The sequence below is a fragment of the Chelonoidis abingdonii genome, chromosome 22 (assembly GCF_003597395.2).
Source record: "Chelonoidis abingdonii isolate Lonesome George chromosome 22, CheloAbing_2.0, whole genome shotgun sequence".
NCBI lineage: Eukaryota > Metazoa > Chordata > Testudines > Testudinidae > Chelonoidis > Chelonoidis abingdonii.
This window is the reverse complement of record NC_133790.1, coordinates 31,993,700-32,017,130: the sequence shown is the minus strand read 5'-3', so window position 1 is coordinate 32,017,130 and position 23,431 is coordinate 31,993,700. Positions and strand designations below refer to the sequence as shown.

The window sequence follows — 23,431 nt, the reverse complement described above, 5'->3', positions numbered from 1 at the left end:
TTCATTTCTAATAACCAGGGAGCGGAGCCATCCCTATTGTGTCTGCACCCTGGGTATTTACTGAGTTCTGAGTGAGCACGTGTCTAAAAAGGGTTATGTGAAAGTTCCAACTGTGAACATCACACACCACCTGGATTTGGGGGGAAACTCTCACTCCAGACCCAGCTGCTTGAGTTGCAGGGAACAAGGTAGAAAAATTCTACCAATTTAGAATCACAAGGCTAGGAGGGACCACAGGGGTCATCTAGTCTAATTCCCTGCCAAGATACAGGAGTTGTGTCAAAGGCCTGGTCTACACTGGGAGTGAGGGGGAGAGAATAGTGTAGCTGAAGTCGATGTATCTTAGGTCGACTTATCTCATGTCCTTATGGTGCGAGGTCGACTGCCGCTGCTCCCCCGTCGACTCCGCTTCCGCCTCTTGCTGACAGGAGAGTGATTGGGGATCAATTTATCATGTCTACACTAAATGCGATAAATTGATCCCTGATAGATTGATCACTACCCTCCGATCCGGCAGGTAGTGTAGACATACCCTAAACCATCCCAGACAGATGGCTCTAGCCTCCTTTTGAAAGCCTCCTGGGAAGGAGCTTCCATGACCTGCCTGGGCATCTGTTCTGTTGTCCTGTTGTTCTTACCTCAGGAGTTTTTCCTGAGATTTTATCTAAATCTGCACTGCTGTAGTTTGAACCCATCGCCTTTTGTCTTGCCCTCTGTGGCAAGAGAGGACAACCATTCTCCATCTTTTTTATGGCAGCCTTTCAAGTATTTGAAGACTGCTATAATGTCCCCCCCTTAATCTCCTCTTTTCCAAACTAGCATGGTCTGCTGAATTCTTCCCTGACAGCTAGGTGGGAGAGGGAGGGGGAGATACTTCAAGAGCAAACAGTATTTACATGAACACACCTTCTCTGCTTAGTTATCCGGTAGATAGAGCACTGTGTTGCTCAAAGTGCTCAACTTTGGCTGGGGTTGGGTTACAGGGCTAGTGAAATGCAGTTACCAAAGTTGGCATGCTAAACACAGGCTTGTAAATTCAGTCCTTGATGGGGCCATTTGGGGCAAAAAATCTGTCTAGGGATTGGTTCTTCCTTGAGCAGGGGGTGTTGGACATCACTAAGATAACCTCCTGAGGTCCCTTTCAACCTTGATATTCAATGAGCTGTGCTTAACCTGTCCTAAATGAGAGTGACCCTCAGCTGAAAGGACCTCATTAAGCCAGGGGGCAAATGCCAGAGGCCTGTGGAAGTAAAAGGGGTGGGAATAAGTGCTCTAGCCAGGAGGTGTGTGGCACCTCCACTAGGGTCCTGTCCAGACTGGTTTAACCTATTCCTCTCCACTGTTCAAATAAAGAAAGAGCTGTATAAGCTTCATTAGAAGCCTCTTTACTATTTTAAAGAATCAGTCAGAACTGAAATCACTTGAGGTGGAGCAGTTTCTGCACAGCCTGCAGAGTTCAGAATTACTGTGGGCTTGGCTACATTGACACTTTACAGTGCTGCAACTTTCGTGCTCAGGGGTGTGAAAAAACACCCCCCTGAGCACTGCAAGATGCAGCGCTGTAAAGCCTCAGTGTAATCAGGGCGGCAGTGCTGGGCTACACCCGTAAAGGATGTGGTTTACGTGCAGCGCTGGGAGAGCTCTCTCCCAGCGCTGCCGCTCTGACCTGTCATAAGTAGATAGGTAAGGTAAGGGTTAATTTTCTTTTACTGTAAAGGGTTTACAAAGGGAACCAAACACCTGACCAGAGGACCAATCAGGAAACAGGATTTTCAAAAGTAAGGGTGGGAACCTCTGGAGGTTTTTGGCTTTTGTTCTGGTCTTTGTGTTTCTCCCGGCTATGGAGGAAACAGCTTTCCTGCTAACTCCTATTTTCTTTCTAACATTCTCCTACAAAGTGTGATACAAAGGCAACAAGCAGCAAATAGGCTGTTATATGCTTTGTGTTGTATTTACATGTGTGTTGTACTGTGCTGGACTGGTAATCGGGCTATCTTTAAAATCAGACTGTTTATTCATATTTTCTTATAAGCAAGAGCCTGTATTGAGTTTCTTAATGCAGTATTATTGTTCTGTATTTTCTTTCTTTTTATATAAAGTTTTCTTTAAAAACCTGGTTGAGTTTTGGTTTTTCTCTGGTGAGGCTATTGGAAAGGGAGTAGAAAATCTCTTTATATTAGCTTTACAGATTTGAAGCATCGCCTCAGGAGAGAGTGATTTCCCTCTTTGTTTTGCCTCAAGGAGTTAAGTACTGCATCGCCCAGGTCACCCAGGAAGGGGGGAGCTGGGGTAGATAGGGAGACCCAGGCTGGCTTGGGGGTCTTCCCAAAGGAAGTTGGGGAGTCCACAGAGGGGGTCCCCCAAGGAGTATTTGGGGAATCCAGGCTGATAAGAGCCTAATTCTTATCTGGTGGCAGCGAAGTAAAATCCAAGCTGGTAGTGAGCTTGGGGGAGGTTCAGATAAACACTCAGATGTTGAACTCTAAGTCCAGATTTGAGACAGACGTTTATTACATGACCACACTCACACTTCGCAGCGCTGCCCCGGCAGCGCTTTGAAATTTCTAGTGTAGCCAAGGCCTAAGAGACTGATGTGCAGAGGTCACAGCAGAGAGGCAAGTAGCAGCAGAAGATGACTCACAGTCAGCTAGTGAATGAGTGGCTGGTGAGGCAGCAGGATCCAGGACTGATGGGACAGCCAGAGGAGAGGAACTGCAGCTGGCAGGGAGGCCAACCAAAGCAAGTGCTCAGATGCTGAAGCAAGCAAGCAAGGTGCCTTCCTCCCTGGGTGGGAGGCGAACACACACAGCTGCACCTCTAAACCCTGGCTTCCTCACTGACTAAAGGACAACCACTGTGAGTGGGGTATGGTGAGGGAGCAGAGAGGGGCACAGAAAAGGAACTTTTGCTTGTTAGACTCAAGAACATGAGGCAGAAGGCACAGCCCCATGCACTCTGGGGTGGGCGTCCTGCTCACAGCTTTATGATTATGAATCCTGCTTGTGGCATTTTCCCTAATTAATGTCTCGTGACTTCCCTCCTTTCATTAAAAGTTAATTTTCAGCACTCAAACTCTGTGCTTGTGAGTGGGGAAGTATTACCTCCCAGAGGTGCCCAGGGGTGGTGTGTAATTTTCCCAGGTTACTAGGTGGGGGCTCAAGCTGGTCCTGTGCTGTGTCGATGGAAAGAAACCCCTAGATATTGAACCTGGCTCTGGTTGCTGCTGGGTCCACCTGGCAGAAGGGTTACATAAACATACCCAGTTCCTTCAGCCTTTGCTCACATAGCCTGCATTCCATCTCTTTGAGCATCTTTGTCGCTCACCTGTGGTTCCTTTCCAGTTTCTCTACATGCTTGCTATACACTGGTAACCAAAATTGGCACAGTACTGCAGCTGAGGCCTAACCAGAGCCGAGCAGAGTGGCACTATCATCTCCTGTGACTTGAATGCTATGCCTCTGGTAATACAACCTGACATTGCATTTGCTTTTTTTGGCAACAGCATCTCACAGTTGACTCATGCTGAGGATGTGATCCACCAGAGCTCCCAGATCCTTCTCAGTAGTGCTGCTGCCAAGCCAGTTATCCCTGGGCATTTAGTTTTTCTTCCTAAGTGGAGCACCTTACATTTGTCTTTGTTGAATTTTATGTTGTTATCTATAGCCCAGTTCTCCAATTTATCTAGATCCCTCTGAATTTTAGTTCTATCCTCCAAAGTGTTGGCAACCCCGACCCCCAGCTTTGTGTCATCTGTAAACTCGTTCAGTCTGCTCTCTAGTCCTACATCCATGGCATTAATGAAGATGTTAAACAACACCAGGCCCAGAACAGATCCCTGTGGAACCCCATTTGCAACCTCTGTCCAATCCGACATCATTCCATGAATACTCTTTCTTTGCAGTTGTTTTACCAATTACGTATCCACTTAATGGCAGTTCTGCCGAGCCTGAATTTCTCCAGCTCACCTATCAGAATGTCACGTGGGGACAGTGTCAAAACTCCCATGGGTCTTTATTTGTTGATTTTAGAGGGGATGTGTCTGAAAACAGTTAGAAGTTACAGAGGGCTTCTTGGGTCTGATCCCTGAATTTCACTGTGCTTTAGGTTGGGTCCCTAATCTAGAGATTATAAAGCTCTTTTACACAGCAGCATCAGTGGCATTATCTCCATTCTACAGATGAGGAAACTGAGGCACGGAGAGGGGAGGTGGCTTGTCCAAGGTCTCTCAGTATGGCCATGTCTGCACTCAGCAGCACTGTAGTGTAGCTTCTTCCTGCAGTGATGGAAGGGGTTTTTCTGTCAATGTAGTTAATACCCCTCCCCAAGCAGTGGTACCTGGGTCAACAGGAGAATTCTTCTGTCGTCCAAGCCACATCTACACCGGGGGTTAGGTCGGCTTAACGATGGTGCTTCACACCCCTGGGCACCATAACTATGTTGCCTAAACTTTTAAGTGGAGCAGGCCTAAGGCACTGGCAGACCTGGGAGTTGAACTCAGTCCTCATGGCACCAAGGCAAGCACTGGACCACAGCACTTTTATGCCTAGCCCGTGGGTTTTAGACAGGGCTTGATACCAGGATCTGTTCTGTCCTGTAAGCAGGGCCTCAGGCTTTGGCTATCCTAGCGAGCTTATAGCAGTGCAGCTGCGCTGATGCAGCTATAAGTGCTCTGTGTAGCCGCTCCAATCCTGTTGGTTTAATTACTCCAGCCACAGTGAGCGGCGGTAGCTTAAATTGCCAAATATTACATCACACCCCTGAGCGACATAACTTATATTGACTTAAACTGTAGTGTAGCAATAGCCACAGGCAGCAGCAAATTTGTCCTGTGTCATGTGACAGACCCAGGTCCAGGAGGACCCATCATTTCAACAGGCTGTGTCAAAGACAAGCGTTCGCAGTGGCAGCTCTCTGCAGATTGGAGGAAGCTGGCGTTTAGCTGGCGGGTGAGCACGACACTTCCCCTCTCCTGCTGCCACGCAGGCGATTAAGTCTACAGGCATCTCTGTGTCTTTACTTAACTATCCACCTCACCATCGCACCAGCCGCTTTCTGGGCATTTGCCTGTAATTATATCTCTGCTTCGCATTACCGTTCTCCAAATTAATCACCGCCATCACTTCCTCGTCTATAGCAGGGACCTGCCCAAACAATTGCTGGGGAATCCGCTAAAGAGCAGGGACTGCTGAGCTGCTCTGTGTGTGCCGTGTGGGTAAGCAATGAAGGGTCTGGTCACATACTGCGATGGCGCCCTACATGCCTCCTTCCAGCTGAGCCCCAGGCCAATCCCACGGGGGCTGGTCACTGCAGATACCTGTGAGCCTTTCCCTTCTCAGCACATCAGATCATGGCCATTCTGTTCTGGCTACACGGACTCCTCTGCCTGCCATTCTGGGGGTGTTCTTGAGAAGATCTGGTGATTTGTGGGTCCCCAAGGGGCTGGTTTTCACATGGCCCTTATGGGAGGGGACCCACAGCTGCCATCACCCCCTTCTTGTATGCGGTGCCCTCACCTGAGCCCTCCGATGTGCTGATCCTACCTTCACTGCCTCTCACTTCCTGTCCCGCTTCACTCCCCCAGCCCTCCCAGGATCTTCCTTCCTTCCCATCCCTCCCTACTCTCCTTTACTTGGTCCCCTTTCTCTGCTCCCTGCCCTCATTACCTCCTGCTGTCACCTGCATGCTCCTATCTCACCTTTCCCCCATCCCTACTGGTCCTGCCTCCATCCCCTCTCTCTTCACACCTGCTCTCCCCTTCCCAAAGCCCTCTCTCCCTGCCCCACACTGCAGCCAAGCTCCAGCTCCTCTTCCTTCACGGACTTAGCTGAGCAGAGGATGGCACACTTGGCCTCCCGTTCGCCTGGCAGCACTGACATCCAGAATGCAGGTTCTTCAAATGCCTCAGTCCCTGCTGCACCAGGCCCACAGCACAAGGGCCACTGGCTGCTTCTCCATGCTCTAGTGCTCGGCTCCCTTCATAGTGAAATGCCCCCTATAGCAAAGTGACATTGGCGAAGGAGGCAGTGACTCTCCAGGGCCATCTCCTGAGGATCTCCCTTTGGAAAAGCTTCTCTGTTGGCTGCTTAGAACCCCGGGCACGTGCTGGCACGGCCAATGCACACGCACAGCTATAATTCCCCTCAATTACTGGTTCCATAACCATAAATGTCGATAAGAAGAATTGTATCAGGTTCTCAGGCAAAGAGATTCTGTAACCAACCTACACTGCAAGGTCTTTGTGTTAACTCTTTCAGCTCTGGATTACAACAGAGAACCTGGGCTCCCCTGACACTGAGACACAACTGTCCTCCCTCTGCTATATCACAGCACCCGGGAACCCCAGCACTGAGAGACGACTGTATCCCCGCTGCTATATCACAGCACCCGGGAACCCCAGCACTGAGAGACGACTGTATCCCCGCTGCTATATCACAGCACCCGGGAACCCCAGCACTGAGAGACGACTGTATCCCCGCTGCTATATCACAGCACCCGGGAACCCCAGCACTGAGAGACGACTGTATCCCCGCTGCTATATCACAGCACCCGGGAACCCCAGCACTGAGAGACGACTGTATCCCCGCTGCTATATCACAGCACCCGGGAACCCCAGCACTGAGAGACGACTGTATCCCCGCTGCTATATCACAGCACCCGGGAACCCCAGCACTGAGAGACGACTGTATCCCCGCTGCTATATCACAGCACCCGGGAACCCCAGCACTGAGAGACGACTGTATCCCCGCTGCTATATCACAGCACCCGGGAACCCCAGCACTGAGAGACGACTGTATCCCCGCTGCTATATCACAGCACCCGGGAACCCCAGCACTGAGAGACGACTGTATCCCCGCTGCTATATCACAGCACCCGGGAACCCCAGCACTGAGAGACGACTGTATCCCCGCTGCTATATCACAGCACCCGGGAACCCCAGCACTGAGAGACGACTGTATCCCCGCTGCTATATCACAGCACCCGGGAACCCCAGCACTGAGAGACGACTGTATCCCCGCTGCTATATCACAGCACCCGGGAACCCCAGCACTGAGAGACGACTGTATCCCCGCTGCTATATCACAGCACCCGGGAACCCCAGCACTGAGAGACGACTGTATCCCCGCTGCTATATCACAGCACCCGGGAACCCCAGCACTGAGAGACGACTGTATCCCCGCTGCTATATCACAGCACCCGGGAACCCCAGCACTGAGAGACGACTGTATCCCCGCTGCTATATCACAGCACCCGGGAACCCCAGCACTGAGAGACGACTGTATCCCCGCTGCTATATCACAGCACCCGGGAACCCCAGCACTGAGAGACGACTGTATCCCCGCTGCTATATCACAGCACCCGGGAACCCCAGCACTGAGAGACGACTGTATCCCCGCTGCTATATCACAGCACCCGGGAACCCCAGCACTGAGAGACGACTGTATCCCCGCTGCTATATCACAGCACCCGGGAACCCCAGCACTGAGAGACGACTGTATCCCCGCTGCTATATCACAGCACCCGGGAACCCCAGCACTGAGAGACGACTGTATCCCCGCTGCTATATCACAGCACCCGGGAACCCCAGCACTGAGAGACGACTGTATCCCCGCTGCTATATCACAGCACCCGGGAACCCCAGCACTGAGAGACGACTGTATCCCCGCTGCTATATCACAGCACCCGGGAACCCCAGCACTGAGAGACGACTGTATCCCCGCTGCTATATCACAGCACCCGGGAACCCCAGCACTGAGAGACGACTGTATCCCCGCTGCTATATCACAGCACCCGGGAACCCCAGCACTGAGAGACGACTGTATCCCCGCTGCTATATCACAGCACCCGGGAACCCCAGCACTGAGAGACGACTGTATCCCCGCTGCTATATCACAGCACCCGGGAACCCCAGCACTGAGAGACGACTGTATCCCCGCTGCTATATCACAGCACCCGGGAACCCCAGCACTGAGAGACGACTGTATCCCCGCTGCTATATCACAGCACCCGGGAACCCCAGCACTGAGAGACGACTGTATCCCCGCTGCTATATCACAGCACCCGGGAACCCCAGCACTGAGAGACGACTGTATCCCCGCTGCTATATCACAGCACCCGGGAACCCCAGCACTGAGAGACGACTGTATCCCCGCTGCTATATCACAGCACCCGGGAACCCCAGCACTGAGAGACGACTGTATCCCCGCTGCTATATCACAGCACCCGGGAACCCCAGCACTGAGAGACGACTGTATCCCCGCTGCTATATCACAGCACCCGGGAACCCCAGCACTGAGAGACGACTGTATCCCCGCTGCTATATCACAGCACCCGGGAACCCCAGCACTGAGAGACGACTGTATCCCCGCTGCTATATCACAGCACCCGGGAACCCCAGCACTGAGAGACGACTGTATCCCCGCTGCTATATCACAGCACCCGGGAACCCCAGCACTGAGAGACGACTGTATCCCCGCTGCTATATCACAGCACCCGGGAACCCCAGCACTGAGAGACGACTGTATCCCCGCTGCTATATCACAGCACCCGGGAACCCCAGCACTGAGAGACGACTGTATCCCCGCTGCTATATCACAGCACCCGGGAACCCCAGCACTGAGAGACGACTGTATCCCCGCTGCTATATCACAGCACCCGGGAACCCCAGCACTGAGAGACGACTGTATCCCCGCTGCTATATCACAGCACCCGGGAACCCCAGCACNTGGAAACTGCAGGGCAGCAGTGGACATGGGGCTGGCTGGAGGCAGGGGCTGGTGCAGGCAGGGCGAGGGATGTGGGACTGGTTGGAAACAAGGGTGTGGGGTGGGCTGGCTTCAGGCAGGGCCGCAGGGGGGTGCAGCAGGGGTTTGCAGGGCTGGAGACAGAGGAGAGTGGGATTGGCTGGCTTCAGGAAGTGGGGTGCAGCAGGGGTTGGCTGGAGCCAGGGCAGGGGGTGCGGGCTGGGCAGGGTGTGCAGGACTGGTGCGGGCAACAGTGTGTGGGGGGCTGGCTGGCTTTGGGCAGGGCTGCAGGGGTTGGCTGGAGACAGGAAAGAGGGTTTGGCAGGGGTGGCTGTGGGCACGGGGTGCAGAGCTGGCTGCAGGCGGGGAGGCCGGACTGGTGTGGGCAGGTCACGGGGTGCAGCAGAGGCAGCTGGAACCCCAGCCCTTTAAGTAGCCCCCAAACCCCCTTCTACCGTGGGGACCTTTTAAATAGCCGCGGGAGCGCTGGGGAATGCATGGGGGAGGCGGGGCTCCGGCGGCTATTTGAAGGACCAGGGTGGCAGAGGCAGCTGGAGCCCCGGGCCCTTTAAATAGCCCCCCGAGCCCCTCACTGCCCCAGGGCTCGGGGGGCTATTTAAAGGGCCCATAGCTCCAGCCGGGAGAGCTGGGCTTGCTGTGCTCTGGCCGGAGCTCCAGACGGGAGAGCGGGGCTTGCTGCGCTCTGGCCGGAGCCGCCAGGCTTGCAGCACTCCGGCTGGAGCGCAGCAAGCCCCGTGACTCCGCTCTCCCGGCCTGAGCGCGGCAAAGCCCCGCTGCCCTGCTCTCCCGGCCGGAGCTCTGGCCAGAGAGGAGCAAAGCCCTGCCACCCCGCTGCCCCGGCTGGAGCTCTAGCTGGGAGAGTGGGGCCACGCCGCACTCCCGCCGGTGCTTCACTCAAAGGAGCGGGACCATGGAGCAGACCGCAGCTGGGGACCAGAGTAAGTTAAAAAAAAAAAAAATTAAAAAGGTGCTTAAGGCGCGGGGCCCTCTTAGGCGCGGGGCCCGATTCCCCGGAATCGGCCGAATCGGCCTAAAGCCGGCCCTGCTCCCATTGGCCGCAGTTCCCTGTTCCTGGCCAATGGGAGCTGTGGGGGGCAGTGTCTGGAGCAACACACAGAGCCCTCTGCCCCCCCTGGATCCCAGGAATGTGGTGCCAGCTGCTTCTGAGTGGGGCCTGCGGCTTCACGGGGGTCAAGTCCTTTGGGCCGGATCCAAAGGCTTGAGAAACTGGATCCGGCCCGCGGGCATTAGGGTGTGCCTGGGCACACCCGGCACACCCCATGCGCATGCCTATGTGCCCAACTCCAAATGGGGTCTAAACCCAAATAAATCCGTTTAACCCTGGATACATCATATGCAGGGCAAACTCATAAATTGTTCGCCCTCTATAACACTGATCGAGAGTTATGCATGGCTGTTTGCTCCCCCAGGTATTAATACATGCTCTGAGTTAATTACTAAGTAAAAAGTGATTTTATTAAATACAGAAAGTAGGATTTAAGTGGTTCCAAGTAGTAACAGACAGAACAAAGTAAGTCACCAAGCAAAATAAAATAAAATGCGCAAATCTATGTCTAATCAAACTGAATACAGATAATCTCACCCTCAAAGATGCTTTAGTAAGTTTTTTCCTCACACTGGAAATCTTCCAGGCCTGGGCACAATTCTTTCCCCTGGTACCGCTCTTGTTCTAGCTCAGGTGGTAGCTAGGGGATTCTTCATGATGGCTCCTTTTCTCTTTGTTCTGTTCCACCACTTTATATATATCTTTTGCATAAGGCGGGAATCCTTTTGTCCCTTTCTGGGTGCCCAACCCCTCCTTCTCAATGGAAAGACACGAGGTTAAAGATAGATTCCAGTTCAGATGACAGGATCACATGTCACTGCAAGACTTCAAGCCTTCATTCCTCCCAGCCTGACTCACAGGAAGGCCTGCCTGCAAACAGTGCCAGCCAGTCAATTGCCCTGGTTAATGGGAGTCATCAAGATTCCAAACCACCATTAATGTCCCACACTTTGCATAACTACAATAGGCCCTCAGAGTTATATTTCATATTTCTAGTTTCAGATCCAAGAGTGGTACATTTATACAAATAGAATGGTCACAATCAGTAGATTATAAGCTTTCTAATGATACCTTACAAGAGACCTTTTGTATGAAGCATATTCCAGTTACATGATAGTCACTGTTTAGCATATTTTTTTATAAAATCATATAGGCTGTAACCTCGCAGCATTGTTTAGAGCTGTGGAGAGGTGTAGGGTGGGCACTGACAGAGATCAGTGCAGGGGCTGGTCTTCTTTAACACCTTTGCGAATGATCTGGAAAAAGGGAGTAGACAACATGTCTCAAGTATGATACAGCTCTGGGCCAGGGAATCATTCCTACTCTGCATATAAACAGAAGGCTCCAGGGATGAAGGATTTGTACCTCCCCTACCCGGGCTGGGCAGTCGGATTAGCACTTGGTCTTTGCTGTTCCTTGATACAACAGCACTTGAGTGTTTAATGTTCAATGAGCCAAATTCAGAGAGGTGTCTCAACTGGTGTACATTATACACTGAAGGGACTGGGAGAAGATATAAATGATGGTGTCTTAGGATATGGCTACACTGGCGCTTTACAGCGCTGCAACTTTTGCACTCAGGGGTGTGAAAAAACACCCCCGTGAGCGCTGCAAGATACAGCGCTGTAAAGCCTCTGTGTAATCAGTGCCGCAGCGCTGGGAGCACGGCTCCCAGCGCTGCAAGCTACACTCACAGAGGATGTGGTTTACATGCAGCATTGGGAGAGCTCTCTCCCAGAGCTGGTGCTCTGACCACACTCACACTTCAAAGCATAGCCATGCCCTTAGGCCTTGGCTACACTTGCAAGTTGCAGCACTGGTGAGGGGGTTACAGCGCTGCAACTTACCAGGTGTCCACACTTACAAAGCTCAGCCAGCGCTGCAACTCCCTGTCTGCAGCGCTGGCTCGCTGGGCTGATACTCCTGGTCTGCTACAGTCTGTTAGCGAATCCAGCGCTGGTGACTGCAGCGCTGGTCATAAACAGGTGTGGACACTCAGCGGCAGCGCTGTAATTGGCCTCCAGGGTATTAGGAGGTATCCCAGAATACCTTTTTCAGCCTCTCTGGTCATCGCTTCGCACTCCACTGCCCTGGGGCTCCAGGTGACCCAACCCTTTAAAATGCCTCCGGGAATTTTAAAAATCCCCTTCCTGTTTGCCTCAGCCGAGGTGAGGGCCTGGAGTGCAATCAAGCTCAATCAATCATACAGTGACCATGCCCTCGCACAGCCCAACGAACGAGCCCCAGCTATGGAGCAACTGCTGAGCGTAGCTGCAGGATCTCCATCAGTGTTTGGGTGAGGAAGCTGTGCAGGGCCAGCAGCATGCGCTCCCAGCCGTAGGAAATTTATTGATAGCATAACGGTACAGATATGTCAAAGATCAACTGGCAATACACGGGGCTATGACGCGACGCCGGTGCAGTGCAGGGTTAGAGGTAAAGGAGCTTGCGGATTAAATGCCCACTGGCAAAAAGCACTGTCAGGGAAACCAACGCTCCAGAGTGGCTGCCTGCTTACACCTGGCCGCCATTATTCAACAAGGAGCTGGATGCCTTGATACTTGGATGTAACGCCCACTGCCAATCCGCGAGATCACGATGGGGACAGGTTCAGAGCCTGGAGGAGAGGAGTGGTGAAGGTGTAGGAGGAACCCGAGTAGGGGTGGAGGCTTACTGAAGGTGTTTGGAGGACCCCCAGGGAGGTCATTGCAGCCAGGAGCTATTTTCCCAGCAGGAGAAGAGCTATGCCAGTCGCAGCTGCTTGGGACTGTGGTAAGTGAGGAACCAGCGAGGAGCTGTTCCCGCTAAGAATGCTCTGTATTATATGGGATGGCAGATGTTTTTTGGGAGCAGGGGGCATATGGCAAGCCTGCAAGCGTCGCATACGATTTCCCTAATAGCTGCTCTTTTGCTTTTCCCCAAGTCACAGAAACCTGCCAGAGCGTGGCTTTGCCAGAGTGAAGAAGACCACCAGACCCCCTGTCCCGAGTCAGGTAACAGTGTGAGCCGCATTGTGCCGTGAGGGTGGGGGGAGTCATTGAGAATTGCGGCACAGTGCAGATGCCCGGCGTAGGTTCAGTGGTATTTCCCCATGTAGCTGCTCTTTGCTTCCCACAAGTCACAGAACCCTGGGATTTCCAGAAGTCAGGGACAGCTGTTTTAAGGTGCCCCCACCCCTCTTTGCTCTTCCCACGAGTTCTACAGTGTCCCTATGGATTCTGAGAGTTTAATACTGCCGTCTCAGGGCAGAGGTGGGGTGGTAGTGGTTTCAGTGTTATTGAATCCCTGTAGCGTCTCTGTTGTTTTTACTATTCCACAAGTTCAAGACAGAAACCCCCATGAAGCAGGGACCAAAGGAAGCAATCCTGCCACCCCTTCCCAGGTGAAGCCGCGGTGGTGCAAGAAAGGAATGGCTGAGAGTACAAGATGCTGTGTGCAGATGTGTTAGGTGTAGTTCAGATATTTCCTCTGTAGTCTGCTCTAAGCTTTCCAGCAAGTCACTAGAAACCCATGGCTTCCAGAGTGAAAGCCAACCCAAAGCCCCCATTTCCCAGGTGACCTGCGTGGCAGCCCCCTTTCCCCTTGTGAGCCGCGTGTGGGGAAACTCACCATCTCTATCTGCAGCTGCGGCCTCTCTGCTATGCTATGCTGTGTAGAATGACTGCTACAAATACTCTTAAAAAAAATGCAGGCTTATGTATTAACAGTTTTAATCTCTGTGTTTTTTTAAAGGACGCATTTTTTTTTTTTTTTGTGACCTTGAAATACTGCTCCATCAGCGCAGACTTCTGAAAGACTGCGGAAACTTAAGCAAAAAACCAAGGAACGAGTAAGGAAGGATGGGTGAAAGCAGTTATGAATCTGTATTCCACAGAAATATAAAAAGTTGCAAGACTGGAGGGAAAAGGAAAGCAGGAAAAAGGAACAGGCTGCCAAGATAAAGGAGCGAAGGCTGCCAAGAGAAAGGAATTGCTACTACCAAGAGAAGCACAGATTCGGCTGCTAAGCATCCTTGGAACGCCACACAGACCTCATGCAGTCAATGCTAGCATGCAGGCAGAGCACTACCATGCCTTCCTCACCCCCATCCCAAAACTCAAACCCATTGTGCCCCACTGTTCCTCAAAACACCCTTCTCCAGCATCCTGGTTCTTACCACCACCAGCTGCCCCCCAACACCAATACGTTCACCTCACAGCCCTGATAACTACGACCCTTACCCTATGCACTCAACCCCCATCACCATGCAGCATATTAATCCTGAAGTGCAGCAGGCATTGCACAGCACTCAAGGAAGGACATATTCAAACCTCTGACTTACTGCTCATCACCCTACCCCCTGCCCGTTTATGTTACTGTATTTTTAATAAAGGATTTCTTGTCTTTTTAAAACAGTTTTATTATTACAGAAAGTGAAACATACTGTACCACAAGTGAAAAAATAGGCACTGCAAATCAATTGCAACACTGCACTTAACTGCTGTGGAAGGCACCCAACATTACTGTGGCTTTCAGCCTCAAATTGCTCCTTTAAGGCATCCCTAATCCTTGAAGCACTGTGCTGGGCCTCTCTAGTAGCCTGCTCTCTGGCTGTGCAAATTCAGCAGCTCCAGGCGTTGAACCTCGGAGGTCATTCGTCACTGAAGGTTTCACCCTTCCCTTCACAAATATTATGGAGGATACAGCACGCTGTTTATAATCGCTGGGATGCTGCTTTCCCCCACGTCTAGCTTCCCGTAGAGACTTCTCCATCTCCCTTTAAACGGCCAAAAAGCACACTCCACAGTCATTCTGCACCGGCTCAGCCTGTAGTTGAACCGGTCCTTGCTCCTGTCAAGCTTCCCTGTATACGGTTTCATGAGCCAAGCATTAACGGGTAAGCGGGGTCTCCAAGGATCACAATGGGCATTTCGACGTCCCCACTGTGATCTTCCTGTCTGGGAAAAAAGTCCCTGCCTGCAGCTTCCTGAACATGCCACTGTTCCGATTCGAAGATGCGTGCATCATGCACCTTTCCAGGCCATCCTGTGTAAATGTCAGTGAAACTATGCCCACGGTGATCCACAAGCGCCTGGAGAACCATAGAGAAATACCCCTTCCGATTAACGTATGTACTCGGATGCCAGGTGGGGTGGTGCCAGAATAGGAATGCGTCCCATCTATTGCCCCTCCACAGTTAGGGAAACCCATTTGTGCAAAGCCATCCAGAATGTCCTGCACATTCCCCAGAGTCACCGGTTCTTCTTAGCAGGATGCGATTAATGGCCCTGCAAACTTGCATCACCACTATTCCAACGGTCGACTTTCCCACTCCAAACTGGTTTGCGACCTATCGGTAGCTGTCTGGAGTTGCCAGCTTCCAGACTGCAATAGCCACCCGCTTCTCCAGTGACAGGGCAGCTCTCAGTCTCGTGTCCTTGCGCTGCAGGGTTGGGGCGAGCTCAGCAACACATCTCCATGAAAGTGGCTTTTCTCATCCTAAAGTTCTGCAGCCACTGCTCGTCATCCCAGACTTGCATGACGATGTGATCCACCACTCAGTGCTTGTTTCCCAGAGCCCAAAGGCGGCGTTCCACGGTGCTGAGCACGTCCGTTACTGCCACAAGCAATTTAGTGTCAGGCGCGTCAGCCGAATCTATTTCATCATCTGAGCTCTCCTCACTGTCACTTTGGAGCATAAGGAATAGCTCAACTGCCAGACGTGATGTGCTGGCAACATTCATCAGCAAAGTCCTCAGCAGCTCGGGCTCCATTTCTTACTGAAATCACGCGGCAGACTCACAATGGCACCAAACGGCTGAAAAGGGAAGCGATGCACCACGGGTCGTTGGAACAGGAAGCGGAATGACCCGCACCTTCCGTCCCCTTCCCACAACCCACAGCGCAAAATGGGACGAGGTGCTCTGTGGGATAGCTGCCCACAATGCATCCACTCACAACAGCGCTGCAAATGCTGCAAGTGTGGACACACTGCAGCGCTGGTCGCTGTCAGTGTGGACACACTGAAGCACTGGCCCTACACAGCTGTACGACCACAGCTGTAACTACCAGCGCTGCAAAAATGTAAGTGTAGCCATGGCCTTAGAGTCCATTCCAAGCTGGTTGGAAAGTGGGCAGTATCTTCTGCAAAACATTTAAAATGAACCGCAACATCTTTTATTTTTTCCCTAAACTTTTCTCTCAGGTTTTTAGACAGAAGGCAGAAAACTGAAAATGTGTCAGTTTTTAATGGTTTTTGGATTTCAAAAACTGAAACATTTTTGGTTTTGTTTTTTTCATACCAAAAAATCCTGAATGTTTTGAAAGAAACACAATTTTTTCACAAAGCATTTTGTTGAAAGAAAAGACCACTTTTTGTCAGAACAAAATGTCTGAATGAAAAATTTTGATCAGCTGCAGTTCATTATCAAATAATAATCCATTCCCAGAATCACAGGGTTCTAGGCCAGAAGAGACCATTAGATTACCTAGGCCTTGGCTACACTGGCGCTTTACAGCGCTGCAACTTTCTTGCTCAGGGGTGTGAAAAAACACCCCCCTGAGCGCTGCAAGATACAGCGCTGTAAAGAGCCAGTGTAAACAGTGCTGCAGCGCTGCTCCCAGCACTGCAAGCTAAAACCCATCAGGATGTGGAGTACGTGCAGCCCTGGGAGAGAGCACACTTCAAAACGCCGCCACGGCAGCGCTCCCACGGCAGCGCTTTGAAGTTTCAAGTGTAGCCATACCCCTAGTCTGACCTCCTGTATATCGCAGGGCTTTAAATTTCACCCAATTACCCCTGCATCGATTGGATTCACCTCTGAGTTTGGCCCATTGTGTCTAATCAAACCAAAAATTAAATATCTCCCTGCACATTGAGTTAGTCAAATCTCGCACCATGGAACTGCCTGCTGCAAGGTATCATGGCAGCAGATAACTTGCATGTTATTACAAAATGGACTAGACTCATCTGCGAATGGGAACGGCACCTTCACTTACAATGGGTAGGACAAAAAGACAAGGGATCTCAACCCTTGTGTTCACAGCATAGGCACATCACCAGTTATGATCAGGAGGAAATTCCCCATGGTGTAACTATTCCCCACTGAGATGATTTTGGGGGTTTTACAGCTTTCTCTGAAGCATCTGGTATCGTCCACTATCAGAAACAGGTTCCTAGTCTAGATTCATATATTTTAAGGCCACATCATCTTATCTGACCTCCTGCATAACACAGGCCAGAGAATTCACCCAGTGATTCCAGAATCATGCCCATAACTTCTGGCTCAGCTGCAGCGTGTCTGTTAGAAAGACTTCACATGACTATCCACCACATTTGTAGCTCGGGAAGTCATTCCAATGGTTAATCACAATATTGGCATTATGGGATGTGACAGACCCAGACCAGTGGGGTACAGGAGTCTGGTAGAGGGCAAATATACTGGTCACTGGATGAGTAGTTTTCTGTTCCCTGAGTGAACAGAGCAGGAACTGCACTAGAGTAATCAGGAACCTGCTAGAACCAGTTAAGGCAGACAGGCTGATTAGAAGAAGCAGCGTCTGTGAACGCTGCACCCAGGTGGACGGAGGAGATGCTGCTATGGAAGGGGAAGTGCCATGAGATCTCTCCTCTTCATAACCTTCACCCTCGAGGGCACTGCCTGCTGAGTGTAAAATCAGCTGCAGCCTTTGGGAGCATAAATGCCCCCCTCAACTAGTGACCAGCCAGTGATCGTGCCTGTCCTGTCTACCAGACCCTGGCCACGTGTGAGGACATTCAGGGACTCCCGGGTATCCATTAGTGCGCCTCACCTGCCAGCATGGAGCTCACCACCCTGTGCCGTGCTTTGCCTTGGCACTGAGCCTGAGAAATAACCCCAGTCCTGCACCCCATTGACAGTAGTCCAGCACAGGGACTTTCTGCTGTCCAGCCCTCATGGGACAGGCCCTGTTGCCCGCTTGTGCAGACGCCTCTCCCTTTGCGGAAACTCAATGTCCGACAAGACAGCTAAGGTTCCTCCAGGCACTCTGACGACTGACTCCAGATATCGGGTGAGGTTCATGAAACACAGTGAGACAGAACTCTCTGCGAGGCTGGGCGTGGCTATGGAAACCTCACTGCCACAAGAGAAACAGATCTAGGCCTCTCCCACTCTATTGACAAAGCGTCTCATTTTTTCTGCTAGGGGCCTCCATGATTCCCCACATAGACCTAAAATACATCACCCAGACAAGCAAACGGATTAGTCCTTGTAAAGCCAATAAAGCTATTTTCCCTAGGGGCTGGGAAGGAGGTGGTGCCAGTGACAGACTGTTTAGTTGTTTATATCTGTCTTGTTAACTAGTTGAGATTGGCACTCAAGAGTGCCTACATGTGGGCCTTGGTCGTGAGCACTTTGGTGGGCTAATACCCTTAAGGCTGAACCGATGGCCCACGGGTGATAAGGAGCCCGCCCCCCAGGTTCCGCCCAAATAGCTCCGTTGGAGCTTGCCACGCGGCCTCCGGAAATAGGCACCCACAGTCGCGGGGCAAGCCTGACCCAAACCCGGTGCTCCTGGACCCCACCCCAGAGCCACACCCTCACTGGAACCCTCACCCCCTCCAACTCAACCCTCTGTCCCTAACTCTGATCCCCCGTCCCACCACCCCTCATCCCCAGCCCCACCCCAGAGCCCACACTCCAAGCCAGACCCCTCACCTCTCTCACACACCCAACCCTCTATCTCAGCCCTGAGCCCCCTCCCACAGGCCGAACCCTTCGGCCCCATCCCTGCCACACATCACCTCCATATTGGTGCACATAACAAAATTAATTCCACACATGGATGTAAAAAATTAGAGGGAAGACTGGTGGGTCTCATATAAGAACCTGAATGGAGGAATGGATGGATGGATGGAGCATCTTTTTGATGCATTCTTAAAACTACAATACCCACCTGGTGAAGTGAAGAAACAGATTGACAGAGTCAGAAGGGTACTCACAGGGCCGGCTCCAGCTTTTTTGCTGCCCCAAGTGGCGAAGAAAAAACAAAACAAAATGATTGAGCTGCCACCGAAGTGCCGCCGAAGACCCGGACGTGCCGCCCCAATAACAGATGGAGTGCTGCCCCTTTCTATTGGCCACCCCAGGCACCTGCTTCCTTCGCTGATGCCTGGAGCCGGCCCTTGGTTGTCAGAAGTCACCTACTACAGGACAGGCCCAACAAAGAAAGTAACAGAACGTCACTAGCCGTCACCTACTGCCCCCAACTAAAACCTCTTCCAGCGCATCATCAAGGATCTACAACCTATCCTGAAGGACGATCCCTCACTCTCACAGACCGTGGAAGACCAACCAGTTCTCGCTTACAGACAGCCCCCCAACCTGAAGCAAATACTCACCAGCAACTACACACCACACAATAAAAACACTAGCCCAGGAAGCAAACCCTGCAACAAACCCCATTGCCAACTACGTCTGCATGTCTATTCAAGCGACACCATCATAGGACCTAACCATATCAGCCACACCATCAAGGGCTCGTTCACCTGCACATCTATCCATGTGATATATGCCAGCATGTCCCAGCAATGCCCCTCTGCCAAACAGTCTCTACGCAAAATAATACATGGACACAAATCAGACATCAAGAATTATAACATTCAAAAACCAGTCGGAGAACATTTCAGTCTCCCTAGACACTCAATAACAGACTTAAAAGTGGCAATTCTTCAACAAAAAAACTTCAAAAACAGACTCCAGCGAGAAACTGCAGAACTGGACACCATCAAATTAGGTTTGAATAAAGACTGGGAGTGGATGGGTCACTACAAAAAGTAATTTCCCTCTGCTCATACTCACACCTTCTTATCAACTGTTGGAAATGGCCGATGTCCACCTTGATTGCACTGGCATCGTTAGCACTACAAAAGTAATTTCCCCTCTCTTGGTATTTAATCTTGTCAACTGTTGAGAATAGGCTACGTCCACCTTAATTGAATTGGCCTCATTAGCACTGACCCCACACTTGGTAAGACAACATCCATCTTTTCATGTGCTGTTTATATATTCTGCTTGCTGCATTTTCCACTCCATGCATCTGATGAAGTGGGTTTTAGCCCACAAAAGCTTATGCCCAGATAAATTTGTTAGTCTCTAAGGTGCCACAAGGACTCATTGTTATTACTGGATTGGAGCTCACAATTCTGCAAAAATCCCGCAGAGGTACAGAGCCCTCTTTAAAATCCTTTCCTCTTCTGCAAAGCTCTGCTCACCTTTCCAGGAAATCACCCAACGGCAGCTCCAGGCCTCTCAAAGCAGGAAAGCATGGGAATCAACACTGTGTGCAACGCACAAGTCCCAAGAAGAGGGGGAAGGGAGAGCTGTTTCCTTGGGCTTGGCCAATCCAAGCGCTGTGTGTATGGGTGTGATTTATGCCCTGCGTACTGGAAAGGGGAGACATCAACAGGAAGGTCCCGATAAACACTGAAAGACATATAAATCTGTGGTGCACTGAGCTGCAGGGCTGAGAAAGGCCTTGATAAATCAGGAGCTTTGTGCGGGGGAAGTGCATGAGTATGTGTATGTCTCCGTGCTCACTTATGTCATGGGCTGCCTGTGTGTCTCACATCTCCTGTGTGTCTCACGTTGGCTCTTCCCACCCAGCCTGCTTCCCCAGGGGCCCCAACATCACTGCACTTATGCAAAGAAAGGCACAAGCCGCTGCAGTGAAAAGGAGTGGAAATCCCAGCACCGGAATAGGCTGCCACACTCCGAGCAAGGCCATGGCACCATGCTCCGCAGCATTCAGGGCCAGGCTCTGCCAGGGCCAACTCTAACTTTTTTGCTGCCCCAAGCAAAAAAGAAGAATGCCACCCCACCCTACCCCCCCGCGAGCACCGCGCTGCCAAAGCCCCGCCCTCAAGCATCACGATGCCCGAAACCCCGCCCCTGAGCATCACACCACCCGAAGCCCCGCCCCATCAGAGCGCTGCACTGTGCCAAGCCCCTGCCTCCCTGAGCACCGTGCTCTCTAAGCCCCCACCCCCACCCCCTGGGCGCTGTGCCAAGCCCCTGCCTCCCTGAGCACTGTGCTCTCTAAGCCCCCACCCTCACCCCGCACGCGCTCTTGCAAGATGCGCACACACTCTCTATAGATGAGAGCCGTGAGCGGCAGCAGTACAGCTGCGTTGTGAAAGCCAACGGCGATTATGGGAGGTGGGTGCACGAGCTGCGCCCTCTGCTTTGCGCGCTGATGGGCAAAATGCGTCACGCTCACGCGCCCTTGTAAGGACGCGCTGTCCTTTGAGCCTTAGCACTTATCCGCGCTGCAAACTGAACATGAGCCAGGTGATCCTTCCCATTGAGCCTGATGCATCTAAGGCCAGCCTTTCTATCCACCTTATAGTCCATTCATCCAGGCCACTAGTAGTTTAACTTCTGGGGCAAAACTGTGGGAGACCTGTATCAAAGCTTTGCTAAACGTCAAGAAATAACACATCTGGCTGCTTTGCCCCTCCATCCACAGACCCAGTTATCTCCTCCATAAGAAGGCAATTAGGTTAGCAGCATGACTTGCCCTTGGGAAGTCCATTGGACTGTTCTGATCACATTCTCTCCCTAAGTGCATTCAGAATTGATTCTTTGAGGACCTGCTCCATGATTTTTCCACAGGGGGACTGAGGTGAGGCTGACTGGCCTGTAGTTCCCTGGATCCTCCTTCTTCCTTTTTTTAAAGATGGGCACTACAGTAGCCTTTTTCCAGTTGTCCGGGACCTCCCCCGTTCACCATGAGTTTTCAAAGATAATGGCCAATGGCTCTGCAGTCACATTCACCAATTCCTTTAGCACCCTTGGATGCAGTGCATCCGGCCTCATGGGTTTGTGCTCATCCAGTTTTTCTAAATAGTCCTGAACCACTTCTTTCTCCACAGAGGGCCGGTCACCTCCTCCCCATACTGTGCTGCCCAGTGCAACAGTCTGGGAGCTGACCTTGTTCGTAAAGGCAGAGGCAAAAAAAGCATTGAGTACATTAGCTTTTTCCACATCCTCTGTCACTAGGTTGCCTCCCTCATTCAGTAAGGGGCCCACACTTTCCCTGACTTTCTTCCTGTTGATAACATACCTGAAGAAACCCTTCTTGTTACTCTTAACATCTCTTGCTAGCTGCAACTCCATGTGTGATTTGGCCTTCCTGATTTCACTCCTGCATGCCTGAGCAATATTCTTATACTCGTCATTTGTCCAATCTTCCACTTCTTGTAAGCCACCCTCCTTTGCCAGTCTGGCCACTGGCTCACTGATCCACTAGGATATCTACAGGTCTCACTACTTAACACAGCTGTCAGTGATTTCAGCTGTTAGTGGGGGAACCTCACCGCTGGAGCACAGAGGACAGTCTTTTGCACAAGAGACACTATGCCAAAACAAATCTAATACTTACATCTAAATATCACGCGACAAAGAGTCCTGTGGCACCTTATAGACTAACAGACGTATTGGAGCATGAGCTTTTGTGGGTGAATACCCACTTCGTCAGATGCAACACCCATGAAAGCTCATGCTCCAATACATCTGTTAGTCTATAAGGTGCCACAGGACTCTTTGTCACTTTTTACAGATCCAGACTAACACAGCTACCCCTCTGATACCTAAATATCAGTGATTTCAGTTATATGACATATAACAAAACTCCCAATTGAATTTAAATGAGCTGTTATTACAGAGCAGAGAAAAGGGCATCTCCCAAACGTCAGCACTGCCAGGCACAAATATCTATCACTCCCTTTCTCAATTCATAGGGCTTTGGAACCCATGTCCTGTGCCTAGCGAGTGCCATTTAGTTGAGGTGAGTCCCTCCATTGGGCTACACCAAGTTCAGTTCTACCCTTGAGTCACACACTCCTGGCGCAATAACAAGGGGGGGAAATCCAACACCAGGCAGGGTGGGCGTGCCCATGCAAACGAGATCAGCTCCTGAAGCCCTCTTCCACAGCTCATCACTAGATGTCAGGGGAGAGTTCATTCAGACTCTGTTTACACTTGAAGATAAACACCCTGAACACCTTCCTGACCCCCTGCATCTCATTCTTCCTGCGGGGATCTGCCATGGTGAAGGTGCCCCTCAACAAGGCAGACAAGATCATACGGCAACTGGTGAAGAAGTGGCTGTTGTTTCCCCAAAGAGTCAGCAACAACAGGTCTACATTGCCCATAGGCACGGTGGCGCCAATGTCCCCTGCATGGGCAACTCATGCAAGGTTGCAGTGATCACCCACGCCTTCCACCTGCTGATGTGTCCCAATGCCATGGTAAGGAACATCACGGTGAACGCCCTGCATGACGTGACACAGAAGCAGATTGGCAGAGCCCCCTCCAACCAAGACATCATCACCTTCCTGAGCGGCTCCCTGGATGGCGAAATCACACAGGACGGGGGCGACATTGTTTCACTGTGGTCCCGCGCTCGCAATGCCACGTATCGCCTGGGGAAGCATGTTAGCTGCCACTAGGAGTGGTGCGAGGAGTGCCAGTTGTTGGGAGTCCTGGTGCCACAGATCAGGTCTGATGACAACACCATCATCATCCCAAGCACCGGGGGCATGCTGGACAGGACCCTGAAGGCTGCCATCCACTCGCTGTAT

At 51.6% G+C, this 23,431-nt stretch overlaps 1 protein-coding gene across 1 annotated transcript in view; it reads right to left on the bottom strand.

The window, feature by feature from the left end:
• Positions 1-23,431, bottom strand: part of CABP7 (calcium binding protein 7) — an 88,362-nt gene that overhangs the window by 23,436 nt on the left and 41,495 nt on the right. The window lies entirely within an intron of this gene.